The sequence below is a fragment of the Callospermophilus lateralis genome, chromosome 9 (assembly GCF_048772815.1).
Source record: "Callospermophilus lateralis isolate mCalLat2 chromosome 9, mCalLat2.hap1, whole genome shotgun sequence".
Classification (NCBI taxonomy): Eukaryota; Metazoa; Chordata; class Mammalia; order Rodentia; family Sciuridae; genus Callospermophilus; species Callospermophilus lateralis.
The window spans coordinates 79,794,173-79,808,620 of NC_135313.1; the positions used below are offsets into that span (position 1 = coordinate 79,794,173).

Genomic DNA, 14,448 nt, shown 5'->3' on the forward strand with positions numbered 1-14,448 from the left:
TGTGAAACAAGTCTTGATGCTCTTATTAATATAGTGATTGCTGCCCAAAATAAGGGATCAGCAATATGTTTTTAAAAATAAGTATGTGAGACAAAAGATGACTGAGTAAAGCTGTATCCCAAGCCGCATCATGGCTTGGACCAAAGCAGCAGGTGTGTAGCTTTTTGGCAGGGTAGGTGAAAGTTAATGTTGAACACTCAAAGTTGCTCAAGTACTCAGAAATTTGGGTACAATAAACAAAGGAGAACAAATACATGTGAGTGACCCGCGGATATTCACCAGAATGGGAGAATGTAGTTTTGGTACCAAAAAACCTGAGCTCAAAATTGCAGCCTAATCTTAGCTGACTCAGAGTATGCACTGCATGCTATTGCTTGAAAAAAAATGCACTGTGTATCTCAATCAGCCATGGAGTGGTGAGGTGAGAGCCATCTTGGGGTGATCACTGCTACAATGATGCAGGACCCGGAAATCAGGGCAACACAGTCACAATATCCTAGTAGGTGTCCATCGCCTAGTGTGACCTAGACTAGGCCTTGTGGAATGTGAGTAAAACAGGCCCTGTGAAGAGTATATGCACGGGGATTTGAGTCAGAAGGGCTAAGGAGAGCCTTACTAGCTTCTCCTTTGTGTCTGACAGTTCACATGACCAGATGAAGCAGTCTGGGAGATTGAGGGAGTGGGGGTCAATACATTCAAGGTGTGCTCTTGGGTAGCAGTGAGTGGAGGACTGGTTCCCCAGCCCCACAAATGGATTTCTTGGGAGGCTCCTGAGAAACAGACCTACATCAGAGATCAGCAATTGTCAAGTCGTAGGGGCCTGTCAATCAAATCTCTCCAAAGCAGGCCCCACCCAACAAAGCCCCAGAGACTTGATTAGACCTAAGCCCCACCTACCTGAACTTCCCTAACAGAACTCTGCAGAAATTGTACCCTGGGAATACACCAAACTGCTTCAAATGGACAAAATGCCAACTGACAGTACTTCCTGACCCATCCCACCTCATGCTGGTGAGAAGGGAAGCAGAGTCTTTTATCAAACAGCTTCAATCCTAGGCCACTCTGACTGGTAACTCAGAGAACAACACAAAAACAGGAAGGGGTTAACGACTCTCATCTCTTGCTCTATCAGGACATAACTGAAGAAGAATTAGAAAGAAGGACATGGGACATACTGACCATCTAATCTGGTCAACTTTTTTGACGACCTCAGTGCAGATGGTTCCTTCATTCTTCATTAAGATTTTGGTTCTTTTTTTAAAAAAATTATTTTTATTTAGGACTAGCATGCCTTTATTTTGTTTTATTTTTATGTGGTACTAATGATCGAACCCAGTACCTCACACATGCTAGGCAAGTGCTCTGCCACCGCACTACAATTTTTTATATATTTTTATTCTGTGTGTGTGTGTGTATGCACATGTGTGAATTCTGGCTGCGTTGATTGGTGGGGACATATGTGTGTATATATATTTGTTTCTTTTTCTCCTATTTTTAGCATTTTTGAAATGTAATTATTTTTCCTAGCAGTCTTTTGAGGGTTTGGGCTTTTTGAATTGTATATTTTTGTTTTGTTTTGTTTTATTTTCATTTGTTTATTTCTCTTATTTCTATTTGTCCTAATCTTCTCCTGCTATCAGCCACATTCTATTGCTCTCTCTCAATTCCTTGCTTCTTCCATTTTTCCCCTTCATTCCATATAAACATCACCTGCTACATCTCTTCTGCATTCTCTGTTCATTTTTAGAAATTAACTCTTCTCTTACTGTCATAATTCTTTTCCCCTAATTAACTAAGTGCATTTTTACCATCTTTCAGAATTAATTGGTTTATATAACTGCTGCTCCCACCCTTAATGCTAATATAATCATTACTGATGTGGATGATATAGTTGACACCTTCTGTTTGCTTTAAAACCAGTTCTAGTTCATGGTCATTGTTTTTACTGTTGACAATTGCTGAACCCACCATTCCTGTTTATTGAAGGTAATTAATGTTGAAGACATACTAAGAACCGGGCATTTACTTTAATGTTTTGTATGTTTGCAACAGTTGTTACTATTAATTCACTCATTCTGTGAGGTGCTGGGAACCAACAGGGACAATAAATGTTCAAAGGTTAGAGACTCTTCTGCTGAACTAAACATTCCCAGACATTACTCCAACTCAATGAAGTGAGGGGGCGGGGGAACCAACAACAAGGACACAAGGAAGAACAATCCAAGAGGGAACTCAGGTTCCACCCCTTCGCATCTGCTCATACATCAAAAGCAGACGGAAGTTCAGGAATAAATAAGATAATTATACATTTTTATGGTTTGGATATGAGGTGGCCTCAAAAAACTCAAGAATAGTTAGAGGCGAAATGATTAGGTTATAAGAGCCTTAACATAATCAATGAATTAATTTCCTAATAGGGTTTAACTGAGTGGTAACTGAAGGCAGATAAGTGTGGCTGGAGGAGGTGGGTCATTGGGGACATGACTTTAGGGTATAAATTTTGTACTTGGTAAATGGAGACTCACTCTCTGCTTCCTGATGTGATGCTCTCAGCCACACTTTTCTTCCTTGATGTTCTGAGAACTCAAGCCCTGAGAAATAAATTGAGACATCTGAAACTGTGAGCCCCAACTAAACTGCTCCTCCTCTAAAGTTGCTCTTGTCAGGTCTTTTAGTCCACACACACACACATACACACACACACAAAAGAGATAGGGGTATCTACCTCAATTGATGCACAAGTCCAACACCTTGAAAACATGAGGAAAAAAGCAAATATATCTCCACCCAACATCCACAATCCCCCAACAAAGGATTCTACTGATAGTGAGGTGGATGAAAGCCCAGAGAAAGATTATAAAAAATGGATTATTAAAATGCTCAATGAACTAAAAGAAGATCTAAGAAATGAATTAAGAGAGCAATTACAGGAGATGAAAGACAATTTTAATAAAGAAATAAAAATAGTGAAAAGAAATCAAGCAGAACTCCAAGAAATGAGATATAATCAAATTAAAAGATCACTTGAGGATATTACTAACAGATTAGATGCATAGAAAATAGAACCTCAGTCCTTGAAGACATAAAGGCAGGCCATAAAGGCAGGCCAGGGTATATGATATTCAGTACACAGAATGCAATAAAAGGAAAAATAAAATTACAGAACATGACCAGAATATACAAGTATTCCTGGACAACATTAAAAGACCTGAGTATCATTGAGATAGAAGAGAATATGGAGATGCAAGCTAAAGGCATTAAGAACATTTTTAATGAGATAGTTAGAAAAAACTTTTCCCATATCAGAAATGAGGTAGACAACTACATACAGGAGGCTAACAGGACACCAACAGATCTAATCAAATAAAAATTTCACTAAGACATAATCAAAATGCATAACATAGAAAATAAGAAAAGAATATTAAAAGCTTCAAGAGAGAAACATCAGGTCACATTTACAGCCAACTGATAAGCTCACTGCTGATTTCTCAGTTCAGACACCAAAATCAAGGAGGGCCCAGAATAAAATATACCAAGCCCTAAAAGAAAAAGACTGATAGCCAAGATTACTACTATACCTAGCAAAGCTCAGTTTCAATTTTGAGCAGGAAATAAAAACTTTGCATGACAAGAATAAACTAAAAGTTCTTGACCACAAATCCAGCACCTACAAAGAATACTTTCAAAGATAAACTGCACATAAAATAACTATAAAACAATTTCCAAATCTCCCCAAAAGAGGAAGTTCAATAGAAAAATAATCCACTAAATGATTATCACGACAGGATAAAATATAGGAAAATACCAAAATGGCAGGCAATCACAAACACATATCCATACCAATACTGAATGTTAATGGTCCTAACTTCCCAATTAAAAGACACAGATTAGCAGAATGGATCAAAAAACAATATCCTACTATAAATGTTGTTTACAAGAGATTCATCTTATAAGCAAGAATATCCATAGGGTGAAAGTAAAAGGTTGGAAAAAAATATTCCATGCATATGGGCCAAGAAAACAAGCTGGAATAGCTATTCTAATATCTGACAAAGCAGATTTTAAGCAAAAATTAGCCAGAAGAGACAAAGAAAGCCACTACACATCCTAGGAAAGGGGAAAACCCCAACAGAAGATATAAAACAGTATACATTTATGACCCAAATGTAAACATACCCAATTACATGGAAAAATAGTTCCTGACGTTAAATCCTACAAAGGCCCCAACACAATAATACTGGGTGATTTCAATACACTCTTACCACCAATAGACAAGTCACCAAAACATAAAATCAATAAAGAAATCTCCAACAAGCAACACTACAAATTAAATGAATCTAATGGATATCTACAGAATATTCTACCCTTAAACAGCTGAATTTATCTTGTTTATAGCTGCACATGAAAGTTTTTAAACAAATAGATCGTATGGTAGACCAAAAAGCAAATCTTAGCAAATACAAAACAAACAAATAAAAACCCCCCAAAAGACAAAAATAGATATAATCTCATGTATCCTATCAGATCATAATGGAATTAAGCAAGAAATCAACAGCATGAAAAAAGAATAGAAACCACATTAACACACAGGAGATTGAGTAATACTCTCTTAAAAGAAGAATGGGTCAAAGAAGAAATGAGAATAGAAATCTAAAAACTGCTAGAAATGAAAGAGAACAGAAATATAACATAACAAGTTCTCTGGAACAATATGAAAGCAATTCTAAAAGGAAAATTTATAGCACTGAGTCCCTACATTAAAAAAAATAGATACCAAATAAATAAGAGTATGCTCTACCTCAAGGACCTTGGAAAAAGAAAAATAAACTCACTCCAAAACCTGTGGATAACAGGAAATAACTAAGATCAGAACTAAAAAATAAATAAATAAAATTGAGAATAAGAAAACACTACCCAGGATCAATACAATGAAGTTAGTTCTTTGAAAAAGTCAAGATTGACAAGGCTTTAGTTAAATTAACTAAAAGAAAGAGTGAGTAGACAAATCAACAAGATCAGAGATGAAAAAGGAGATATCCCCACAGATACTTCTGAAACCCAGAGGATTATCAAAACCTATTCTGAACATTTATTCTCCAAAAAACTGGAAAATCTGGAAGATATTGACAAAGTTTGAAACACATATGACCTGCCCAAATTGAATCAGGAAGATACTGAAAACCTAAACAGACCAATATCAAGTAATGTCATTGAAGCAGTAATTAAAAGCCTTCTAGGACCTGATGGATTTTTAGCCGAGTGCTATAAGATTTTTATTTTTATTTTAAAAAATTGATCTTTTTAGATATATATGATAGTAGAATGTATTTTGACATATTATACAAACATGAAGTAGAATTTATTCTAATTAGGATCCCATTCTTGTGGTTGAACATGTATAGAGTTACACTGGTCATTTATTTATATTAACATAAGAACATTATGTCCAATTCATTCTATTGTCTTTCCTATTCCCATCCCTCCTTCCTTCCCTTCATTCCCTTTTGTCTAATCTAATGAGCTTCTATCCCCCCACTTATTGTGTGTTAGCATCTGCATATCAGAGAGAACATTCTGCCTTTTTACCAGACCTTTAAAGAAGAACTAACACCAGTCTTTCCCAAATTATTCCATGAAATTGAAAGGGAGGCAACACTCCCACATACATTTTATGAAGCTAGTATAACCCTGATACCAAAGCCAGACAAAGACAAATGCAGGAAAGAAAACTACAGACCAATATCCCTGAAGAACACAAATACAAAAAACCTTAATAAAATATCAGCAAATAGCATTCAAAACCATATCAAGAGGAAGATAATACACCATGATCAAGTGGATTTCATTCCAGGGATGCAAGATTGGTTCAATATACACAAATCAATAAATGTAATTCATCACTTAAACTAAATTAAGGACAAATATCACATGATCATCTCAATAAATGCTGAAAAGACCTTTGATAAAATCCAACAACCATTCATGCTAAAAATGATGAAGCAGCTAGGGACTGAGGAACTTAACAGTGTACAGACCATTTATGACAAACCCAAAGAGAAAATCATACTAAATGGAGAAAACTTAAAAAATTTCCTTTAAAATCAGGAACAAGACAAGGCCATCTACTCTCACCACTCCTTCAATATAATCCTGAAACACTAGCCAGAGTAATCGGCTAGAAAAGGAAATCAAAGGGATCAAATTGGAAAAGAAGTCAAACTATCTGTTTGTAGATGATATGATCCTATATCTAGAAAACTCAAAAAACCCTACCAGAGAATTTCTGAAGCTTATAAAGGAGTTTAGTAAAGTGGCAGGATAAAAGATCAACACCCATAATCAACACCTTTTCTATACTGCAACAGTGACTCAGCCAAAGAAGAAATTAGAAAACCATCCCATTCAAAATAATCTCAAAACGAAACAACTATCACCACCACCAACAACAACAACAAAATAAACTTGAGTATTAATCTAACTAAGAAGGTAAAAGAACTCTACCATGAAAATTATAGAACACTGAAGAAAAAAATTGAAGACGACCTGAGATAATGGAAATGCATTCCATATACTCGAATAGGCAGAATCAATATTGTCAAAATGGCTATATATGTATATATTATATATAATATTTAAAAAATGATCTAGCTATCTTTCTATCACAATAATATAAAGATTCAGTGTAATCCCCATCAAAATACCAATGACATTCTTCACAGGATTAACAGAAAAAAACATTTAAAAAATTCATTTGGAAGAGTAAGAGAATAGCCAAAGCCATACTGAGCAAGAAAAGTGATGCAGGAAGCATCTCAATACCTCATCTGATATTATATTACACAGCCATAGTAACAAAAACAGCATTGTTTTTGGCATAAAAATAGACATGAAGTATTGGCATCAAAATAGACATGAAGACCAATGGAACAGAAAAGAAGACATAAAGACAAACCCACACACTTAACGCCACCTGATAATTGACAGAAATGAAAAAAACATATCTTGGAGAACGGATGGCCTTTTAAACAAACGATGCTGGGAACATTGAATAGCTGTATATAGAAAAATGAAACTAGTCCCCTATTTTCACCCTCACAAAACTAAAATTGAAATGGATCAAAGACTCAGGAACTAGAACAGAAACTTTACAACTACTAGAAGAAACCGTAGGTCAGCATTCCATCATATTGGTGCTGGCACTCACTTCTATAACAAGATCCCCAAAGCACAAGAAATAAAACAAAGAATCAATAAGTGAGATCCCATCAAATTAAAAAGCTTCTGCACAGAAAAGGAAATAAGAGCATGAAGAGAGAGCTTAGAGAATGGGAAAAAAATCTTGACAAGGCTGTCTACTCAGGGGATTAATATCCAGAATATGCAAAAGCTCAAAAAACTTAACACACCCCAAAACCAATAACCCAATCAATAAATGGGAGAAAGAACTAAACAGAAAATTCTCAAAAGAAGAAACACAAATGGCCAACAAACATATGAAAAAACGTTTAACATCTCTAGCAATCAGTGAAATGCAAATAAAAACTATACTAAGATTTTATCCTGTTCCAGTCAGAATTGCAATGATCAAGAATATGAAAAATAAAGGCTGGCAAGGATGTGGGGGAAAACGTACACTTGCATATTTTCATTCTGAAAAGTAGTATAGAGATTACTCAAAAAACTCAGGATAGAAACACCATATGACCCAGCTATCCACTCTGTGGTATTTTTTCAAAAGATCTAAAATCATCATGCTATAGTAAAACAGACATCTCAATGTTTACAGCAGCACAATCACAATAGCTAAATTATGGAGTAAACCCAAATCCCTGTCAATAGATGAATGGATTAAGAAACTGTGGTATACATATATAAAATTAAGTTCTACTTAGCCATACAAAAGGATGAAATTATGGCATTCGCTGGTAAATGGATGGAAATGGAGATATCATGCTAAGTGAGATATGCCAAACTCAGTAACTCAAAAGTCAAATGTTTCTCTCCTATGAAGAAGATAGAGTAAAATAAAGGAAAGGAGGAAGGAAGGAAAGGATAACACAAAGAACCAATCAAGTATAAATTAATGTACAAGCAAAAGGAAGTCTAGTAGAGGAAGGAGAATGGGAGAGGGGAAGGAAAAGGGGGAGGTAAAAGTAGGTGATCATGACCTGAAATCAAATTCTATGCATGTATGAGTTTGTCAGGATGAACTCAACTACTGTGTATAACTATAAAGCTCTAATTAAAATAAAAACTAAATAAAGAACTATTAAAAAACACACAAAAAGTAAGTATGGTTAAGTTCCTATTTGTCTAACTTTATATATAATGTCAGCCTTTCTTGTGTCACAGTCAGGATTCTGTGCAAATTGGAATAGCTACAAATATTTGACAAATTCATCCATGTCATTCAACACATAAGCTACCTCTTGAAAATTACTTTGCTTTGCTACAATTTTCTACATTGAAACTTAAATCAAAGAAGACAGTTCCTCCCAACTGGTGTCATGGAACACTCTGCTCCACAATATAGGGTTGTATATGTTTGATGGTCAAACAAGTTTTGGAAATGTTGAGTTCATATTCTTTTCCCCAGGAGTTCTGAGAAGTTTTTTTTTTTTTTTTTTTACATAGGGCATGGTGAGTTTTCAAGAAAGAGAAATAAGAAGAGTGTGCATAGATGTGCATGCATGTGAATATTTTAATTCCCCAAATTTACTTAGCAACTGGTATTTTTCTCCCTAGTCTCATAATACAGCTTTTAGAAGACAGTTCTATGAATTACCAATTTAAACACTTTAGGAAGAAAGAAAGAACAAATTCAACCAGGAGCTCAAAACAAATCAGAGCTAGATTTACTGTTCAATTATAGGAGTGGGTTCCAGTAAGTGTCTCAGGCCCATTCTTCAAAAAGATATTAATCTTGCACCACATTTGAATCCTGGTCATGGGCCACTCCCTTGCATTTGTTTATTTGTTGTTTACATCTGATTCTGTACAGCTTCTGCCTTACCCAGTTGCATTCCATACTCATTTTCGTCTATCCTTGCATTTCAGTTTTGATTATAGGCACTGAATGTTTGTTCAGCTTACAGCCTTCTCAATAACGATTCTGGCCATCTGACTGGAACTCTGTTGTTCTTTCTAGCTATACAAACCTATACATTCATTTGGTAAGCTATTTTTTTTTTTCCTATCAAGAAGAGGACAAAAATCTGAAAAGTGAAAAAAAAATCTGAAAAGTAGACAATATCTTAAAGGAAATCTCTACGTGCCAGATTTGTGATACTCGGATCTCTCCTGCCAACTTGCCAAGTGATTATTCTGTTAGACCTTGAATACAAGATCAGGCAACTTTCTGTATTAGTTCAATATTTATCCAATCCTTTATAGAGTATATTCTATATGCATCTGGTCCAAAATTATAAAAATCCTTCCTAATATGTGGAAATGTCTATACCTCATATAAGAAATGTTAAATTCACAGAAGTCATAGACAGAAAAAAAAGAAGATAGACAAAACTATAGAGCAGATCTTTAGCATATCTGCTTTAATTTTCTCAGCTGAGACTTGTGACGTAATCTGCCATTTCTATTTTATAATTTTCTGCAATGGGAAAAGCAAAGCAAATCAGATTCTTTAAGTGCATATATGATTCTCTACCTGAAAGCAGTCACCTGTGCAAATGCTTTTATTTTTTGAGTTTCGTTTTTCAAACAATAGTATTAAAGAAAGAAACAGCTTTCTGGGAGAAAATGGCTTCCTGAATGCAAAAGATGTTTTTGTTTGAAGAGATCTCTACCTCAATCTGACAATGATTAACCTATCCTGATGAACAGACTTTTGTAATGTAGACTCTAGATGATATTTTATTTTTTTTTTAACAATTTTAACAGCATTCTCTCTAAATTAGGAAAGAGCAACTGATTAATAATTGCACCTTATTGGGGTTAGATTTCTAAATTTAATAAGTTACTATGATCTTAAATATTTAGGGAAATAATCTAATTTCCCTCATAAATAATGAGTGGGAAATTTATCATGATTCTTATCTGGCTTGATCTATAATTAAAAAGTAAAACATCAATTGCTGCATTTAACTGGAATATTAAAGCATTACTTTAAAATTTTGTTCATTTAAAAATATTGTTTTACAATATTTTCATTCTAACTTTAAAAATGATTGTATAGACTGGCAGAGAGGTTTCAAAATGACAGCAATAAACATGGTGCACCCTGTAATTCTAGCATATAGAATCAGACTGTTTCTGAGGTTTCATAGTAAATATCAGCAATGCAGCACATTCTACCTTGATTCTCAATATCTAGGTCATATGAACTACTTTGAATACTGTGAATAGGAAAAAAATGCAGAAAGATTGCAGTGGAGCCACTAAGAAATCATAACAACATTTAAGTTATGAAAAAAACCCTATACTAAGTAAAAGACAGTGCCCTGAAAATGAACATATCATCTACTAAGTAAACTGTTATTTAGAGGAGTATTATTTATTTAATAAAATGTCTTGCTTTCATTGCTCTTTTCAATATGCATATGTATGCATGCTGAACCGTCAGAAGCAGGTAAAAATAATATGTACTGAAAATAAATGTATTGCTAATAAAAAAGTATATGCAATTTTGAGAAAAATTCCACTGTAGTTAGCAATAATCAGAAACTATAGTTTTGATTTATAATAAAGGTAAATAAATATGATAATAATAATATCTAAAATTACAATCTTTTTGTTTACATGAAAGAAACTCAGAGAATTTACAATATATTTTAATTATGAAAAATGCATACCACTTTTGCAATTTCTTTTAATTGTAATCATATAGTTACAGATATGTGGAAGCTGAAATGGTCTTTTATAGTTTCGTTATTTTCCCTGAAATCTACTGAATATATTTAATCTATGGATTTAAATTTTCTCCTTATCCTTTCTCTAAATTTACATGTGAAGGATAAGAATATTTCTCCTAAAAACAATTTTTTTTTTTTTTTTTTTGGTACTGGGGATTGAACCCAGAGGTGCTTACCACCAAGCCACATTCCTAGCCCTTTTAAATATTTTATTTGGAGACAGGTTTTTGCTCAGTTGCTTAGGGTCTCACTGAGTTGCTAAGGCTGGCTTCTAACTTGAGATCCTCTTGCCTCAGCCTCCTGAGATGCTGGGAATATAGGCATGCATCACTGCACCCAGCTACGCTATTATAAAACTTTTAGTATATAATTTTTATATACATATACTACTTCACATGGAAAATAAAAATGAAAACAACTGTCAAAGTGCAGTTTTCTTAATCCACTTGAAAACACTAAAGGGCATCACAGATATGCCAATACAACATTTAAGAGGGACAAGACTGAAAGCCACATTTAAATGACTAGAATTTGTAGAGTTAGAACTTTCACTAATAGATTATCCATGTTACCAAGAAGATTTACAGAATTAAAGAGAATAAATGAATGTTTCTGTAATGGCACTAAAACTTAACACATATTCTTTAATCAAGTACACAAAGGAGCTGCATAAGACACAAGAAACAGGAATGACACTTTTAAAATGTATGCTCCATCAACTGGCATCAGTTCCCTTTTTAAAAAAAATATTTATTTTTTAGGTGTAGATGGACACAACCCAATGCCTTTATTTTTATGTGGTGCTGAGAATCTAACCTGGGTCCCGCCCATGCTAGGCGAGCGCTCCAATGCGAAGCCACAATCCCAGCCCAGTTCCTTTTTTAAATTAAAGAGAATTTTTGTTCTTATACTTAACAGTAGAATATATTTTGACATATTATACATATAGAGTACAATGTCCCATTCTTCTGGTTGTGCATGATATAGAATTACATTAGTTGTGTAGGTGCCCTTCATGAGATGAATGTATAAAGAAAATGTGGTACATAAATATAATGGAATACTACTGACTTATAAAGAGAAATAAAATTATGGCATTTGCTGGTAAGTAGATGGAACTGTAGACTGTCATGCTAAGTGAAATAAGCCAATCCCCTAAAACCAAACGTTCAATGTTTTCTCTGATATATGGATGCCAATTCAGAATAAGGTAGGGGTGAGTAGTGAAGAATAGTACTTCGGATTAGATAAAGGAGAGTGAAGGGAAGGGAGGCGGGAATGGGAATAGGAAAGATAGTAGAATAAATTGGACATAATTTTTCCATGAACAGTTTCCTTTTAAATTACCAAAACTTTCATACAGATACAAATTGGAGGACTTGGATTAGGGAATTTACTATAGTTACAGAGATATTCCACTGGTGATTTAAAACATGGGATAATAAAAGAAGGGAAAAATAAATATCAAATATTTTATTTCATTTTAGTTATCACTGCCAACCTATGTGCTTTGTATTTTGTATTTTGATCCCTAATTCTGTTAACTAATTCAAAATAAAAGACTATAAGCTTCTAGAGGGCTGGGGGTATAACTCAGTGGTGGAGTGCTTGCCTAGCATGTGAGGGGTCCTGAGTTTGGTCTGCAGTACTGCCTAAATAGCTAACTGTTCAAAAATAAGAGATGAGTTGGAATTAAGTGATGGAAAACTGCTACAAAAGATAGAGATCAGATTATTTCTAAAGAAAGTCACTTGAGCTTTGGCCTAGGAACTCTAAAATTATATTTTATTTTAATAGGAGAAAGTATTTAACTTGTTCCTAGATGATTGTATTTCTTTAAATATTAAATATGTATTTTTATATCGAAGGATATAACATTCATGTTATTATTCTAATAAATACTTTCATTATTTGTACCTTATGCTGTCTTATAAGGTTTACATAATTAAATGCAGGAAAACCCAGTATATTAGTTTATGTTACCATGACTCACACTGTATTTAGAGTGATCTTGGCAAAATGCCATTCCATATGGTCATTTTTCTGCTTACAAACTTATAATGACTTCTACTTAAAGATGGCAGGTTTAACACATTTTTGTTTCTTTTAGGGCCCATTAAAATGATAGTACAGGAATGAAAGACTACAACAGATGGAGGACAGGTCATCAACAGATGAAAGATTTCAATAAATTAATGTAAGCTGGAAAAAACAGAGTGAGAAGAACTGCTGAAGTGGGCCCAAGGAAGCCTCACCCTAGAGTAGCCAGGATCCATCAATCTACAGAATCAAGAGATGGGCAGGGCCTCAGAGGTGCAGGTAAGAGGAAAGTGAGCATGGGAGTGAGGGGCAGGGCTGAGCATGGGAGTGAGGGGCAGGGCTGAGCAAAATACACACACACACACACACACACACACACATCTTAATCAAAGAGTTCTTCTTGGGAGAAATCAAACCTAAAGCAAGGAACAGTGTTGAGGGGACTGAAATAGCTAGTTTCCCAGCCCAAGTAAAGCTGCCTTTGAATTTTAGAAGCGGGTGAATGATTTGTAACCTAGAATCCCATAGTAACTAGAATTAAGAATCAGACAGTTAAATGGGTATCAGTTACTTCTCCTCAGCATATTCTTTAAAGATAGTGCTCTTTCTACAACTTCTAATGTTATGATTGTTTAGTTTATTATAAGAAGAAATTAGGAGTATAAAAAGTATAAAGTATAAAAAGTATAAAAAGCTAGTTTTTACACAGTGTCTCATAAAGCAGGCATCCAACATAGCACCTTTTAAATGTGTTTTCTCTGTCTCTACACATAGACTACCTCTACCCTTTCTCCAGTCAGGCCCTGCCCTGAGGCTTGTACCTTCTGATGTTAGGACCTGGATACATTTTTCCTGAGAATAAAATACATTTCAAACCTTTGAAATTTTTAAAAAAATTTATTTTCCCTATAGTCTTTCGTAGGAAGTTGCTGAGAGATATGGTTCATTAAAGGATGTAAATGTAAAAGAGAAGAAATGTAGGCTGCAGTAGTTTGCTAACCAGGACAGCAGGAAAGGGAAGCCCCAGGATGACAATTTGTGAAGTCCAAGGATATTAGCATACTGAAGACCAGTTCTCAGGAAAAAGAAAGGAAAAAAATATGCACCAGAATGTTTCATATGATGGAGAGTTGGAAAGAACTAGGAGTATGTTAAAGAAAAATATTGCACAAACAACAAAAGACAATGAGGAATTTTAAGAAAACTAAAAAAATTGCATAGGTAAGGGAATATAACTTGCAACTGTAATTAATTATCAATTAAAATAATATTTAATGCCAGTTGGGAAAATGGCACCCTTTAAGATACTACGAATATGACAATAATGGGGAAAATAAACAACAACAAAAAATCAAATTAGTTAGACTATTCTTATTCCTCTAATTATCACAGTCCAGTAGACAGAGAGTGACAATAAATTAAAAAGTGAAGTAAAATAAAATATAATTTGTATGAACAATAAGATGAAGAAAAACAATGAAAGAAGCAGAGAGATTTCTAGGTAGAGGAGTTTCTCTCTAGAGTAAGATGACTAGGGAAG

The 14,448-nt window shown here is 34.3% G+C and overlaps 1 protein-coding gene across 6 annotated transcripts in view; it reads right to left on the reverse strand.

Annotated features, from left to right (window-relative positions):
- Positions 1–14,448, reverse strand: part of Mbd5 (methyl-CpG binding domain protein 5) — a 406,311-nt gene that overhangs the window by 130,618 nt on the left and 261,245 nt on the right. The gene's annotated exons all lie outside the window — the stretch shown is intronic.